General features: G+C 37.4%; 1 long non-coding RNA gene across 1 annotated transcript in view; it reads left to right on the top strand.

Moving 5' to 3' along the window:
• Positions 1 to 5,111: 5,111 nt before the first annotated feature.
• Positions 5,112 to 14,395, top strand: part of LOC139802100 (uncharacterized) — a 28,417-nt gene continuing 19,133 nt past the window's right edge. Inside the window, exons 1-2 of the long non-coding RNA XR_011728503.1 lie at positions 5,112 to 5,279; positions 7,729 to 7,886. This is a non-coding gene — a long non-coding RNA (uncharacterized lncRNA). The remainder of the gene's footprint in view (positions 5,280 to 7,728; positions 7,887 to 14,395) is intronic.

The raw sequence follows: 14,395 nt of genomic DNA, 5'->3' as shown, positions 1-14,395 counted from the left end.
CCCACTTTATTTTTTATTTTTTTTTTTTTTTTTAATATATAAGTTGTGGGTACTACCCATTAGGAAATGCTGCCCATGGCTTCATACAGTTACAGTGCTCTACAGAATAATTCAGTTTATTTGCATAGGATGTATGCTAGTTTCTGTACCTTTTCTTGGCATGCTTTATTCCATAGAAAATAACTAAGCAGCCTAATGGAGAAGCCACAAGACAGGTGTCATTTACTGAACATTACAAAAATGTAGCTTCAATATCTGGCAGAAGGGGCTCATACTGAGTCGAGTGTGAATCAAGCACCTGCTATTAAATGAAGCATGCTAAAGCAAAATCCCAGAAATTTGCTGTTTGGGTTTTTTTGTTTGGTTTGTTGTGGTTTTTTTTAATATTCATAAAAATACATTTCTTGAGGCATCAGGAATATCAATGAAAGCCAGGACAACTAACATCCACATCTCTTCCATGTGATCAGAGTATTTGCATCAAATACTTTATTATGAAGGCTGGAGAACAAGAAAAGCACATTCAGCGTCATATGTTATGGCACAATCCCTCTCTGGTGGAGCAAACAATGGGACCATTATACAAGCTGACATATTTTTTGTTTCTAATATATTCTACTTCTTTGTGTCTGTGTGTGCTTAAATAGCAGGCACAGATGTACTGTTTCCAAAGGTCTTTGACTTGTCATGAGAATACTGTCTTTACCAGTAAAATAAATTGATTACTAGTGACAATGTTAACTATTATACAAAGAGCACAGCTCTGGTGGGCTTTGTTAGATTTTAAAGAAAAGGTGATTATTTCTTCCTTATGACAGTTTGAAAGGTTTGCAATGTGGATATGGAAAGATTTTCTTCATGAATATGCAGAGGTATGGCAACAGGCTGGGTAGCCATATCTTCAAATTAACTGTTGGCTGTGATTGAGTTAGGAAAGAAGGAAAACAGAAGACAAATGCAAAATGTACAAAACCAGTATGGGAGGTGGTTGTTAAAACATTAGTTTCTGAGAATATTGTGAAATATCAGCATTAGATATGGTATCACATTGATAACATAATTACAGTGATAACAGGCAACTGGGATGATGGACAGTGCATCAGGTCCATGGTAAGGCCACCAAATTCTTTAATAATACTTATGTCTAGGGGTTATTCCTTTATGCTATATTTCTTAGCTCCCTGAGCAGTGGCATCAGGAAACGGACCTATGACACAAGGCAAAGTACTTTTCTTATGAAGATGTGTTGCAGTTTGTCTGGGAAGCATTGTAGTTTGCTAAAAAAAAACCCAAAACCAACCCATGCAAGTGTTGCAGCATGGTATAAGGCAGGGAAAGTAATGAACAAACAGGAAAAGAAAATAAAAACACACAAACTAACTACCCATTGTAGTGGTGTTTCAGGTATTTTTCCTTTTACAGTGTAAAAAACTATGTGGCCTACCTAGAGTAAAAAATTTACTAGAATCCTTAGATTTGTGCAGGCTTCTGCACTCAACATATTCAAAAAGTTCTCTTTCTACAGATCTCATGTTAAAATAATTTGGGATCATTTCCAATCTAATTTAAACTGTTACAAATATTTTGTGTAATGAGATTGGAAACTATCCATTTGCTCCCCTTAGAGAATGCTCTGAGTTCTCCCTTGATTGCAGTTCAGATCATGCTGCTAAACACCAGTTTAGAACACAAATCAGGCTCCTTGTTGATTGCTGTTCAATTCATGCCACTGAATACCAGTTCTCTGCTCAGCAAGATGCTGATCTACAGGCTGTGACCTGGGCCTTCCAAAGCCACCAATGTGTAATTATTACATAGGTGGCATTTCTAAAATTAGATCTATTTTATCAAATCATAATTCAGGATACAGTTCTTACTTGATAACACAGCAAACCTTCCCTTTTTTAATTAACTGTTTATTAGTGATTCATCTAGTATTAGTGACAACTATGCATTCCTTTGGCACATGTAATCTGCCTTTCTTTTAAATCATTAACTCTTGAACAATTATCTATGACATCATTAATGCAGTTAATCTTTTTACTGTTACAAGACTTTTTCCTAGATTGATTCTTTTGCAGGTTACTAAACATTTTTAAATTTTCCTTATTTTTCAAAATTCTAATAGTTCTTACAACCAGTCTTCAGGTCAGGGTGAACGAAAGAAAAAGAATCTCTCCTAAAATCTAGATCCCATGGCATCTTTTTTCTGTTTTTGTCTGTTAAATCCCTCCTGGTGCTGTGTAGCCATGTCTACCCCATTTCACCTCAGCACTCTTGGATTTGATTCCTGTCATTGCCCCCTCACTGTTTTCCTCTGCCTTGTTGCTGCTGTACAGTACCACCAGCCCCAGCATCTTTTTAAACTGCAGAAAACATTCTGTGTGAGAGCTCTGCAATGCCTGCTTGTGGCACACTCCTGAAAATAAGCCTGCCAGCCTGCCTCTGCTCCATCACAGAAGTATCTAGGAGAGAACGTGACTTGTTCCTATATTCATTCTGTGATCAGTGGTGGACCAGGGGATGCAGCAGAAGCTGCTGGTTGTGATTGGCTTCTTCTTGCCAGGAGTGAGTTGTATGTGAACAAAAGACCACAGGCCAGAGATGTTTCACTTTCACAGCCTCGTCAACCTTTTGATAAGACAAGAATCAATGAATTGCAGTATGTTAGTTCTGCAGAGAGTCCCAGCATTTTTTCAACAAGGCATTTTTCCTAAGATAGTGTAAAGCTTAATTTTTGGGTGTCAAGAATTGTCCCAATGAACAAGGATGGAGAGGGTGTGATTCTTTACTCCTTTTGAACAAAATTCTTAGTCTATTCAAGTTTTGTTATACATAGTAGATGTTTCTTGAAATTTCTGTACTGTTAAAATCTAGAAAAGTATCAAAAATATTACTTTATTAGGGTATTTCGTTCCTTATCTGTGCCACATGTGTAAGAGTGGACCCCTTGCAAAATACTCATCACTTTTACAAAATATTTGATTATAGAATTTCTACGAGTGGAGTTTTAAGTGGAGCTTTAATGCAAAGGAGTTATCTGACTCTTAGACTATCCTGAATCCTCACTTATCCCAGCCCCCACTTCCATATTGCTTTTAAAACTTTTAAGTGAATTCTGCTGTATAACCCTCTATGTTTTATGCTTTTGTTATTCTCCCAGTTGTTCTCATTGTCATCCAGTTCTTCTTGTGCTTATTGAGCCTTCCTTAGGTATCCCTCAGACTGGTTCTTTTATGGTGTTTCAAATTTAAATCCACTAAAATCCTTCCCATGCTCCTACATTATTCCTAATCTGACTTCCTGGCTATGTCCACTCTGTCGCTGTTGGTTGATGCTCTTTAAAACACATAATAAACAACATCTAAAAAACAAAAGGAACAGATATCCAGTCAAAGCAAAGAAGTAAAAACTGGATTTTTTTTCCCAGCCTTTCTGTACTTCTCTTCTGATTAATACACCTGCTTTGCTCTGTATGTCTTCAAACTGCTGAGAATTTACTACACAGAATGTAAAAAACATCTTATTTGCAGGGAACAGACCCTACACTGAATGAAAGATGGAACATTATATTAAAGGATCATGAGACCAAGTTAGATTTGTAATAGCAATTTCTGATCAGTCATTGTGTATGGTGTGATCATATTTGTAATGAAAATATTCTCCTGAAATAAGAGAAAGCAGAAAATGTTCATTCAAAACCTTCTACCAGCTACATATACTGTATTAATATAAAGACTGATATACCTGATCAGAGGTTCACATTTCAAACCAGTAGGCCTAACAGCTTCTGTGATATAAGTAAATGAAAATTCATGATTCTATATTGTGCCCAAGAGCCAACTTTACTGCTATTGCCATATAATTATTTATAGCTGCAAACTATCAAATGGAATTGCTTACCAGCACCTTACTATATGTGGTAATTGATGTGAAGTGAGGCATTGCATCCCCTGCTGACCCCAGCATACTGAAAGTCAGCTGAATTATATCTAACTCAATTATGATTGATATGATCAAAATCCGTAAAGCACAACATGGTATAACAGGCTTTCTGAGTGTATCTATTGATTGTTTCTCTGGGTGTGCGTGTGTGTGTGTGTGAATGTGTTTTCCAAGGCTGTTGCAATGGAGCTGTCCCTAGAGAAAAGAAGAGCAGTATTGCTGACAATTTCTATGTGTAAATATATATTTCTGATGACTTAACTCACCCTCATTGCCTCACAGGGATAGCCAGAACTCGTACTAGAAATACCTGGTTTCACTGGCTAAAAATTTTTCTACAGTAGCAAAATGTGCCAGTATGTTTGCTGGGGTAGAAAACCAAATACTCTGTGACCTGCTTTGCTGTGATTAGAGTAGAACAAGTATCCCTGTGTTGCAGTGCTTGGTTTTCCTGCTGCTGCTATACCATTCCTCCAGTCCATCAGAGCACAGCACTGGCTGTGCTCTGCAGGCACCTGGCTTTACATCCTGTGTCCTGCAGATGTTTGCCAAAAAACCCCAAAGCATAAGGCTGGAGCAAGCAAATGGAGCCTTCCTCATTGCATTCTTACTATTTCCAGCAATCTGGAAATCAGGGACTGCTGTTAACATTTGCATCACTGGGTTTAATAGTCCTTCGTGGATGTTGCTTGCCTGAATTTTCTCCAGTCACCTCAGAACCCACACACATCTTGAACAGCCAAGGATATTGTGGAAGTCTGTTTCGATTAAATAGGAACCATGTAAAGAAACATATATATTTCTATGTACCTGCTGCTTTGTAATTTCACAGGTTGCTCCCTAACTGATGTAATATGAGAAATATCACAATTCCTTCCCAATTTATTCCTAATCCCCAGATAATGTTCTACCAGCAACTGTCACCAGAATATGCACTCTTCCATCTTTCCAAGTCAATTATGAATACATTATAGCACAGGTCCCAATACTAACTTGATAGGAAGGTACATCAGGAAGGTAAAAATCAATTTTTTAGTCATACTTTAGTGACCAGCATGTAGGATGAATTCGTATGTTAGAAGAGAGATTTTACTACTTTGTCTGCCTTTCTTCTGTTTTTTTTCTGTTGGGTTTTGGTTTTGTTTTTTGTTTTTCTTGAGTTTTGTGGTGGCCTGGATGAACATAGCTCATTCAATATAGCCTGGGAACTCAACAAGTCATCTCAGTGGTCTATGGACTTATTTTGCTAAGGGTATCCAAAGAGTGAATGCTTGCAGTATTATAAAGTTGCATCGTGTCCAACCACTGTGCAGTTGGAACAGGTTGTCCTCCAGGTACTTGGCAGTTGATAGGAAGATCTACAAAACAGCTCTTCATGATGTTATAATAGAAAGGGCTGGATGGCTTCTTAGGAAATAACAGTTAAAATTGACATTTTAGAGATTTTCATTCGTTTAAATAGAAGTTCTTGTTAATCTTATTAGCAATTCCAGCATTTCTGAAATGTTGCTTCTCCTTTTTGAGCCTCTCAGGACTTTCCCAGGACTGCAAAAAGCAGCCATGGATCTGGCCAAACTGATCTTTTCTTTGCATAAAGACATCAGGGCTACAGGAAGTTAGTTTAGTAAGGTTACCCTCTTTCCTATAGGATCATATTCCAGATAATGCCAACTGTTAAACTACCCTTTTGAGCCAAGAGCAGTCCTTACTTATTTGTAGCTGTTGGAGTATTAAAGTGAACGAAAGTTACCTTTGCTCTGCCATCCAGCCATACACCAGACCTCTTGAACAGATCAGCCAATGCAAGTTCTTAAGTCCATGAAATTTAGAAAGCACAGATTAGTTATGACAGAAAAATAGTTTGTAATATTTTCCAAAGTAATTTTGTTCATAGAAATAAGCTAATCACACTACCCTCTAATCCATACTTCCATGCAAAAATGAAAAAAGTTGAAAAGGGTGGACTATAAGTAATACTTCCACTTTTTATAGCCATCTGGTTTTAGTGAGCTAAATAAATAAGTACCATTGTTAGAAGGTTAAATACCCATTTCACAACAGGAAATTCACAGAGCTGGAAGTTACTTGCTTACTTTTCATTCTTCCAGAGATGTAAATTTTCCCGATGCATCTGGGATAAGAATGCCTATAATGCACTACCTAAGACATGTTGATAGCATGCTTGTTTTATGTTTGGCTCCTCAGAAAAGAGATCTATTACTAATTATATTGCTAATTCTCAACAACTGCCAAGTTCTCTGACTTTCTGACAAAAGTTCTACATTTTCCTCATATAAAACTTGTATCTTAAGGAAAGATCTCTTGCTCATTTTTTACTGTTAAAGATTATTACCAGACCTAGGAAGTAGATGAAGTTGCCTTTCCTGACTTTGGTCATTCAAAGCAAAAAACTTCTGGGTTTGAGTGAGCCATCGAAGGCAAGACACAAGACATCTATATCCCACTTTAATTTTGACTCCAGATGTCAGCTAGCAAGTAAGAAACTGGCTATGGGATTCTTAAGTACTTTAGCCCAGGTAACTTTCATCCTTCTGTGGCATATGACACCAAGTGCACATGCTAGTGGCTGACCCAGTGTTTAACAATGATTCACCACTGGAAATAGTCTTTGAAATTCATAAATTCAAGGCAAGTCTATTTTATAGGGACTGATAATGCTGTATTAGTTGCTGGAAGTTAATGAGGTCCTGTGTTTGAGTACAACCAGATTAAAATGAAAAACGAACCACATTACATTCTGTTTCAACAATTATTATCAGTTGGTTGTAATATAAATATGCAAATTGTTCAGCTTGAACTTTAACATCTTCTGTAGAGACCATTCATCTCTTTAAAGTATTAATTTAAGTTGTAAAAGGATCCATACATCATTGTATGTCATTTTGAAAACAAATATTAATCAATTTTACACTCTGAATTGCCACTGTGCAAGTGTAATGTCCATTATTTTGGAGCAAGTCAGTGGCAAGAAATTTACATATTCATTCTTGGCTTAAGAAATCATATGATAATACAAGTACAACACAAGAAATTCAAAAGACTTAAGACCTTATCATCATCTATTCAATGGCAAAAAGCCTGCCTTTGCATTCTCAATGCATTGGTATGCAGATTAGGAATATGTTTCTCATTCCTATCAGTATAACCTTGAAAGCTGGTGACAGCTGAAGTGTAGTCATAAGTTTTCTCTTCCGACAGAAAAATAGAAAGAAAAAAGGCAACAAAATGAGTGTAAAGGATACAGCAATTTCAAGTTTTATGATAAGCTTTTTGATAGTGCATCTGACTACTTAGTTAGACTGTACTATGTGGATAGGTATCTTGAAAGTGCATTATCTGTAGATAGAATTGTAATTATAAGTGTCTCTTTGCTACTAAAGTTCCTATTTCTGCTATGACAGAACTAAACCTCTCTTTTATTAGTTAACATTTTTGGAAATACTTGAAAGTGTTTTCATGTTAAATATTGTGAAGGACACTGAATTTTACATCAACTGACTCCTAGAGAAAGGAGACAGGGTTTCCACTTGGAAAGCAAGCAGTCCCAGACATGTCTGGAAAGCCTTGTCCTCTGGAATAAAAAGGAAGCAACATCTGCAATCCAGGTTGTTTCTTCTGCAGAAATCACAGATACTGAATTATTATAAGTTTTGTAGTCAGAATCTAAATAGGCAAATACAGAAGATAAGGTTAGTTAAACCTTTCTAATGCTTTTCTATCTTACATGTATATTCTCACTCAGCTGTGACTTCTCTTTCTCAGGTTCAAGTCTGTCAATGATGAAGGTGAATCCCAGATAACGCCAGTGAGAATGCTGCTTCCAATTGAGAAAAGCAAATAGCTATTCTGGTTAGAAGTGGAGACTCCAAAAATGCCATTTCTGAGTTACCAGACAACAGGTGAAGAAAACAGGAGTGCAGGTACCCTTTTTATAACTACCCTTTTTATAATCTTTGTGAATTATGCAAAACCAAGCTCTTTGACATAATTGGCCTATCAGAGGTTATACATAAGCTCCCTCTAGTGGATTATTAAGCTAGAATTTATAAAAGCACAAATCTCTCCCAGCATTTTCTATCACACAGTGTGAACATGAGGCACCTATAGGCACTGTGCTGTTCCCATGTATCTCTCTGTTGTTATCTCCATCCCCCTACTTGAAACCTCAGGAGAGTCTGTGAAACAATGCTGACCGTAAACCCATAGTTATAAAGCAAGACAGCAACAGCATTTTTTGGCTGGGCTTGTTGCTCTTCACTCCTTGGCTGGGTCAGTTTGATTACTGCTTCAGAATACTGATGCTTCTTAATCATCTTGCTTTGTTTTCTGGTTAAGTGAATGGGTGAATAATTTGCTGCACATTCTCTGTCAATCCAACATATTGTGAAAGGACAGTTGAAACAATACACATGTTCTTCGTTTCATAAATTTGTCATTACAGCATAATAAGATCATTTGCACTTATCCTGCTCTTGCATAGGCTAATTCTACACTGCTGGAAAAATGCACTTGGTTACAGCACTCTGGCTCTCTGTTTTTGTGGGTGTTTACTGAGACTAAAAATGCAAAGGAAATGAAGAAGACACTTGTTCAATGAACAAGACACAATTCATGCAGGTTGGAGGAAAATCATAAAGAGTACACGTGCCAGTGGCCAGAAAAAAAAGCAACAGTACATCAGATATGTCAATTGGATTTAGGATTATAACAGACGTGTAAGCAATTAGGGTATTTGCTAGTTCAAAATACTCACATGAATGAACCCACATTATCTTCTGAAAAGCATAATAATATGTAATTGCAGTAACAATTCCTCTTCCATTATCTCCTAGACATCAACAGTGTGCACGTTCTGTAATATCCTGCACAATTGATAGCAGGCAAACTCCTCAGTAAGAGAAATACTCCCAGATGTGGTAATGTCCCAACACTGTGCTGCTTCCTAATATTAAAGAATTACAGTAGAAATGTTTCAATAACAAAGTAGAAGCATTTCAGTTTTTATGTGGCATAGATTGCCACAGACACTGCCAAGCAGCTTTATAGAGTTCTAAATCTTCATTCAATGCCCCTTTATATCATTTGAATGAAGATTTAAACCTCTATAAAACTTTCTGAGTGCTTGTGGCCATCTTTGCTGTATACTAATCAAAGTGGGGTACAAGCAGATGAATGCACTATAGTACACCTAATGATCAGCATAATATCTAATGACATTTCTCTTTGTAAGATGAGTTGTCTTAAAGGCTCTCTTCATGAATGGTGCAGCAGTATGCATAGAAACAGGCATTTATGTTCAGTTTTTATGCAACCCTTTAAAAGATTTCTCTGGGGTTTGTTCTCACCCCTCTATGTCATGTTCATTTTCCCTGTAACTGTTTTGAATTAATTTCTTATAATGAAGATATTTAGGAAAAAGTAATAAAGAAATGAAAGCTAATATTTTAGGGATGCTTTCCGCAGCATTACACGTCCATTTCCTTCTTTGCTTATCAACCTCCAATTGTAATTAAGATATTACAGTACAGTGAATTTGGCATTGAATTAGAAGATGAAATGAAATTCAACTTCTAGTTAAGATATTGGCTGGGAAACCCACCACGTGCTAGTTCACAAATGTACATACAAGATATGACTGAGTGGAATTTGAAAGAAACTTTGATGTGAGAGTATGCCATTGGTAGAGAATATGTTTCAAAAATACAGCCACTCATTCAGGAAGCAGTCTGAAAAAGAAATAGTTCTTCACTGAACTGTGGAGATGGTTTGGTACTTGGATCCTCCTGAAGAGGAAGGTGTGGGACCATTGTGTGAGTCTGGACTTTCACGAAGTTCCACAAATGCAAAGCACAGCTTCCCTCTTAAGTTAGACTCTGCCACAGAGTGTTTCTTTATTTTTCATTGTTGTTCTTTACATCAAGGATTTCTTTTAATGATTAAGGTCTTTGAAATTACTCCTCTTAAGCAGTTACCTGCAATGAGGTATTCCTCTGGACCCCTGTAGTTCTACACTAGGACTTTTTGTACAGAGCTGTCTCTGTTATGTGCTTTTCCTGAATACTTCAGCAGCATCATTCTTCCTATTGAAGGAAACTGCCTATTGGCAGGGGTTGGAAGAACATAGAGTGGCAACTACTTTCTATGAAGCATACAAATGTTTGAATAATCCTTTAAAGATATAAAACTAAAAATGCAAGTATATCTTATTTACAGTAACTGATGCTATAATAGCAGTAACTGTAAAAATGAAGCTCTGATTTTTTTCCCCCCTCAATCCATAATGGGAACTGAAAGAAGACCAAGTATTGAAACTGGTCAGCCCCTCTCCTTCTGGTGGTCAACCTGGTTCTGGTTTTCTGTGGAGGCCAACATGTAACCTGCAAGGGGAATGCATCAGTTACCAAGACACTCCAAAAGCACCTTGACAGGTGCTGTTCTGCTCCTTATAAAACAGTTCAGGTTTTACTAAATCAAATGGAGACAGAATGATTCTTTGGCCTCATTTTGAGGGATATTATCTCATTTCCAGTTCTTGTGTCAAGAGATGCAAAACTGGATGAGCTCTATAGAAAAGAGACCCTGGGTAGGTGCCCCTCTTGGAGAAGAAGGGGCAGAAGTCCTTTTCCATGCTGATTTCTGGCTCAGAACATTAGTACATTGAACCTAGGTTAAGCTTCTTGTTTTAAGTTGAATTAAACTATAGTTTTCAGCAAATAAATTGTTGGCTCAGAACATGTGCTTCACTCCAGGGCTGATGTCCCTGACCTCTGTATGAAACACCACCCTTAGAACAGCACTCCCACCCAAGGAGCCTGAATATTGTCTGCCTGTCAGTCCTGCTTCTCCTGCAGGCAGAGCCAATGGCCTGGGGCTTGCCCTAGTAATGAAGCCTGGGGCTAAATGTGGAGTAAATGTTGTTCTCAGTATGGCATTAGGAAGGAATGGCAGTGCTCTGTTGTTTGTGCTGGTTCATGTTGAAACCTCGCAAGACTGTCTTGCATCACCCACTGAAGTCACATGTGTTTGAGGAAAATCCTGTCAGGTGATGAAAAGGTTAGTGGCAGCAGTTTCACACAGCTAATAAAGAGGGAAAAAAACAAAGAAAGAAAGAAAGAAAAAAAGAAACACGTTGTTTGTGGTGAAAGATGTCTGTATATTCTGTGTTGCAACAAATCTCAAAACCAAAAAAGTAATCCCCAAAAATAAAGACAAGTCCAAACTCCCTAGACATTTTTAGGTACAGGATCTTGAAAATAAGATCAAATTAAGGCCTCTTTCTCCAAAACACCATAGCCTTGTCAAAATCTGTGGCATTATCTCAACTTTCACCAGCTGAAAACCAGACATGAGGGTACTATCTAGAGTTTTTCAGGTAAAAGATGAAAGTAAAACTAAGGAAAAAAAAAATTCCTTTTGGGTTCAAAATGAGAATGGAGTTAATGTGATTTCCAAATTATTTATCCCAAGCAGTAGGTTAGGACAGGGATTTTTTAAGCAATATTATCCCTTCTTTTCCTTTGTATTTCTTGATAAATAACATATTACCTATATTAAGGTAAACTGAATCTATTAGACAATTACCTAGGGGGACTGGGAAACTGGGGTCTGCATTATAAAGGAAGTGAAGTTATGACAGCTGTGACCCCAGAGGAATCAAGGCTGAATAAAGACTGTCTCCATTGCAGACAAATGATGATAAAGTGATCCTTTTAGCCAACAGTCAATGGAACCTGACAAGGCCAAACCTCCAACTAATGAACAGCCCAACCTTTGCTACCAGGGAGATGTACTGGAAGTTTAATCTCAATAAGCATCAAAATACATTTGCCCAAACATTTTTAACAAAAGAGTGGCAGATATCATAAATGGCCACAAAGTTAGATGAGTGCAGAAGGAAATAGGAGGGTGGGGGTGCTTGTTCTTACTGTATCACAGGTGCACAAAATTGCCTCGATAGAACAATATCTTATTTTTCTTCTAAAATTGAATTTCAGATGGTACCTACGTCACACAGACCTAATAATACAGAAAGCAATTGTCTCAATGATTCCTATTAAATCTGTGCATTTCCAGATCCTTATAGAGTAATGTCAGTTACAGAACAATGTCAGGCTGACGGACGCAGCGCAGCGTTAAAGAAAAAAATCATGCACACAATAGGCCAGCTGCACATTAATAAATATGTAATGTTTGATTAAAAATATGGATCGTATTTTTCCCCCCAATTGCTGACTACCCCTAAGGCAGAATATGTGATCTGGCTCCCAGTGATGGGTTTATTTCTTGCTTGCTTTGAAAATACAAACTAAAATGTTTTCCTGTCCCAGCTGTTTCCCATTGTTCATGTTTATCAGCTCAAAGGGTGAACGGAGGAATAAAAAATACGCTCGCATTTCAAATGTGCCAGTCAGTCAATCTATTGTTAAAAGAAGAAAGCCTAATTGTCTGTGCTGGCAAACTTCTTTTTGGTGAATGTCCAGTTTTTAAGAAAAGCTATTCAGCTGTGCCATTTGTTTAATACATGCATAAAAAAGCACATAAAATCACAAGTTTTCTGTGGGATGGGATGGGGGGTTGGGGAAAATCACATCTCTAAGTTATAGCCTTGAAACGCTCAAGTGATAACCTAAGTCACAGGCCATGGGTTATGTTTTTATTATTATTATTTTATTGATCTGAATAAGTGGCTAGAAGGAATTTTCATGGAATAAGAGCTAATGATGTCCTAAAATGGAAGATGGCCTCCTTCTCTAAGTCTAAAACTTAACTTTGCACCTTTGAGAAGACACTGCTGCAAATTACTTCATTAATACAGTGGTTAAAGTCTTTCCCAGTTATACCTACAGGCATTTTGTCTTTTTATTTAAGCTACTACTATTCTTCACTTATTCTCAGACCCTCATCCTAAGAAAAAATGGGAATCAGAATGGGAGGGAAGCAGGAACTACTTTAATGCACAGGGGAATCTTTTTGTTTCCTGCTATTGTAATGATTACATGGCTTTATCCTGTCTATGACTTGCTCTCCAGCAGGATCTGGTAGTGCTGCTCTTCCAACTTTCAAAGCAATCTCAGCTAATCAGAACTGACACTCATTTTACTCTATGTAAATGAGCAAAAATTTAATTCATAGTGTACTATACTGACCAGGACTGTGTAAATCCACCTTTCTGTGGCTAGCACTGTTCTTCTTTTAAAGCTTTTTGAGAAAAGGGTCAACTTTAGTTCCTCAGTTCTTACAGCATCAAGCACAAAGCATTGTGTAAAGCATTTGTAAAGTCCAAATAATAAAAAGTAATCATCAATAGAATGAACTACTGTGATCCTTGCTAGGGGCTTCCCTGTTTTTCTAGGTTTTTCTTCTTTTTTATGAGGGAAAAAACATAAGTAAATGACATTATCATCCAGCTTTCATCCTCTTATGAAACTAAGATAAAATGTCAGTCACAGCAAATTGTACAGATTTTTCTTACATGAGGAGTTCAATAACTCCTCATGGCATCTAAATTATCATTCATGTGTGTCTGGGTTAACACCTCACAGAAATTAATAAGGCAGTAAAGTAATTGTTCCAAGTGCTCTGCAGATAGAAGTAGCTGCTTTGATAGCTGCTCGGGAGTATTTGCTCGGGAGCCAAATACTGCCTAAAACTGGAAGCTGGGAGTCTAGGGACAAGCTACCTCACTCAATAAACTGAGGGCTTGGGGTTTGTCTTAGTCTGCCTTTACTAAGAGTTACTGGCATATATGAAGCTATTTCATACTGGGAAACACAATGGACAGGCTCCATAGAGTCAGTTCCAAGGTGATCAAGGCTCCAGAGTACGTGGGACACAGTACTAAGCCAGCCTTTCCTTGTTTACAAACTTAGACTTGGTCCTGAATTTGGATGTTTGTGGCACTGTCTCTGAACTTCCATGATTGTGCCCAGGGTCTGCAGCTTCCCCTCACTGCCTGTCAGTATCTCACCTCCATCCAAACACACTGGCAGGTGTGTAGGGGACATATTGCTCAGTATACCTGGCAAGTAACACAACACCATTTCATGGACCAGCAGTGGTCTATGAACACAGTTTGGGAATCATATTGTTGAAATACTGCTCTGCAAATGTTAAACCTGTCATGAAAAAAATCCATTGATGTGCATTTTTGTACATAACAGACAGTATCATGCCTTTTTTTTTTGCTTGCTGAACTACAGCTTATATGTGCCAAATATATAACTGTCAAGTCAATACAAAAACCAAACTATCATTTCCAAGTGAGCCATATTAAGTTAAAGAACTTGAATGGCTATGGAGAAAATATAAAAATAAATATGAAACTTTAACAGGAGTAGGTAGATTTGGTATTATTTTTTCTGTTGCATTATTTACAATCTGGGCAGTACATGCAGTTGTCTTTGTTTCTAGAAACTGTCTTCCAGTCTCT

The sequence above is a fragment of the Heliangelus exortis genome, chromosome 13, assembly GCF_036169615.1.
Source record: "Heliangelus exortis chromosome 13, bHelExo1.hap1, whole genome shotgun sequence".
Classification (NCBI taxonomy): Eukaryota; Metazoa; Chordata; class Aves; order Apodiformes; family Trochilidae; genus Heliangelus; species Heliangelus exortis.
This window is presented reverse-complemented; position numbering and strand designations above follow the sequence as displayed.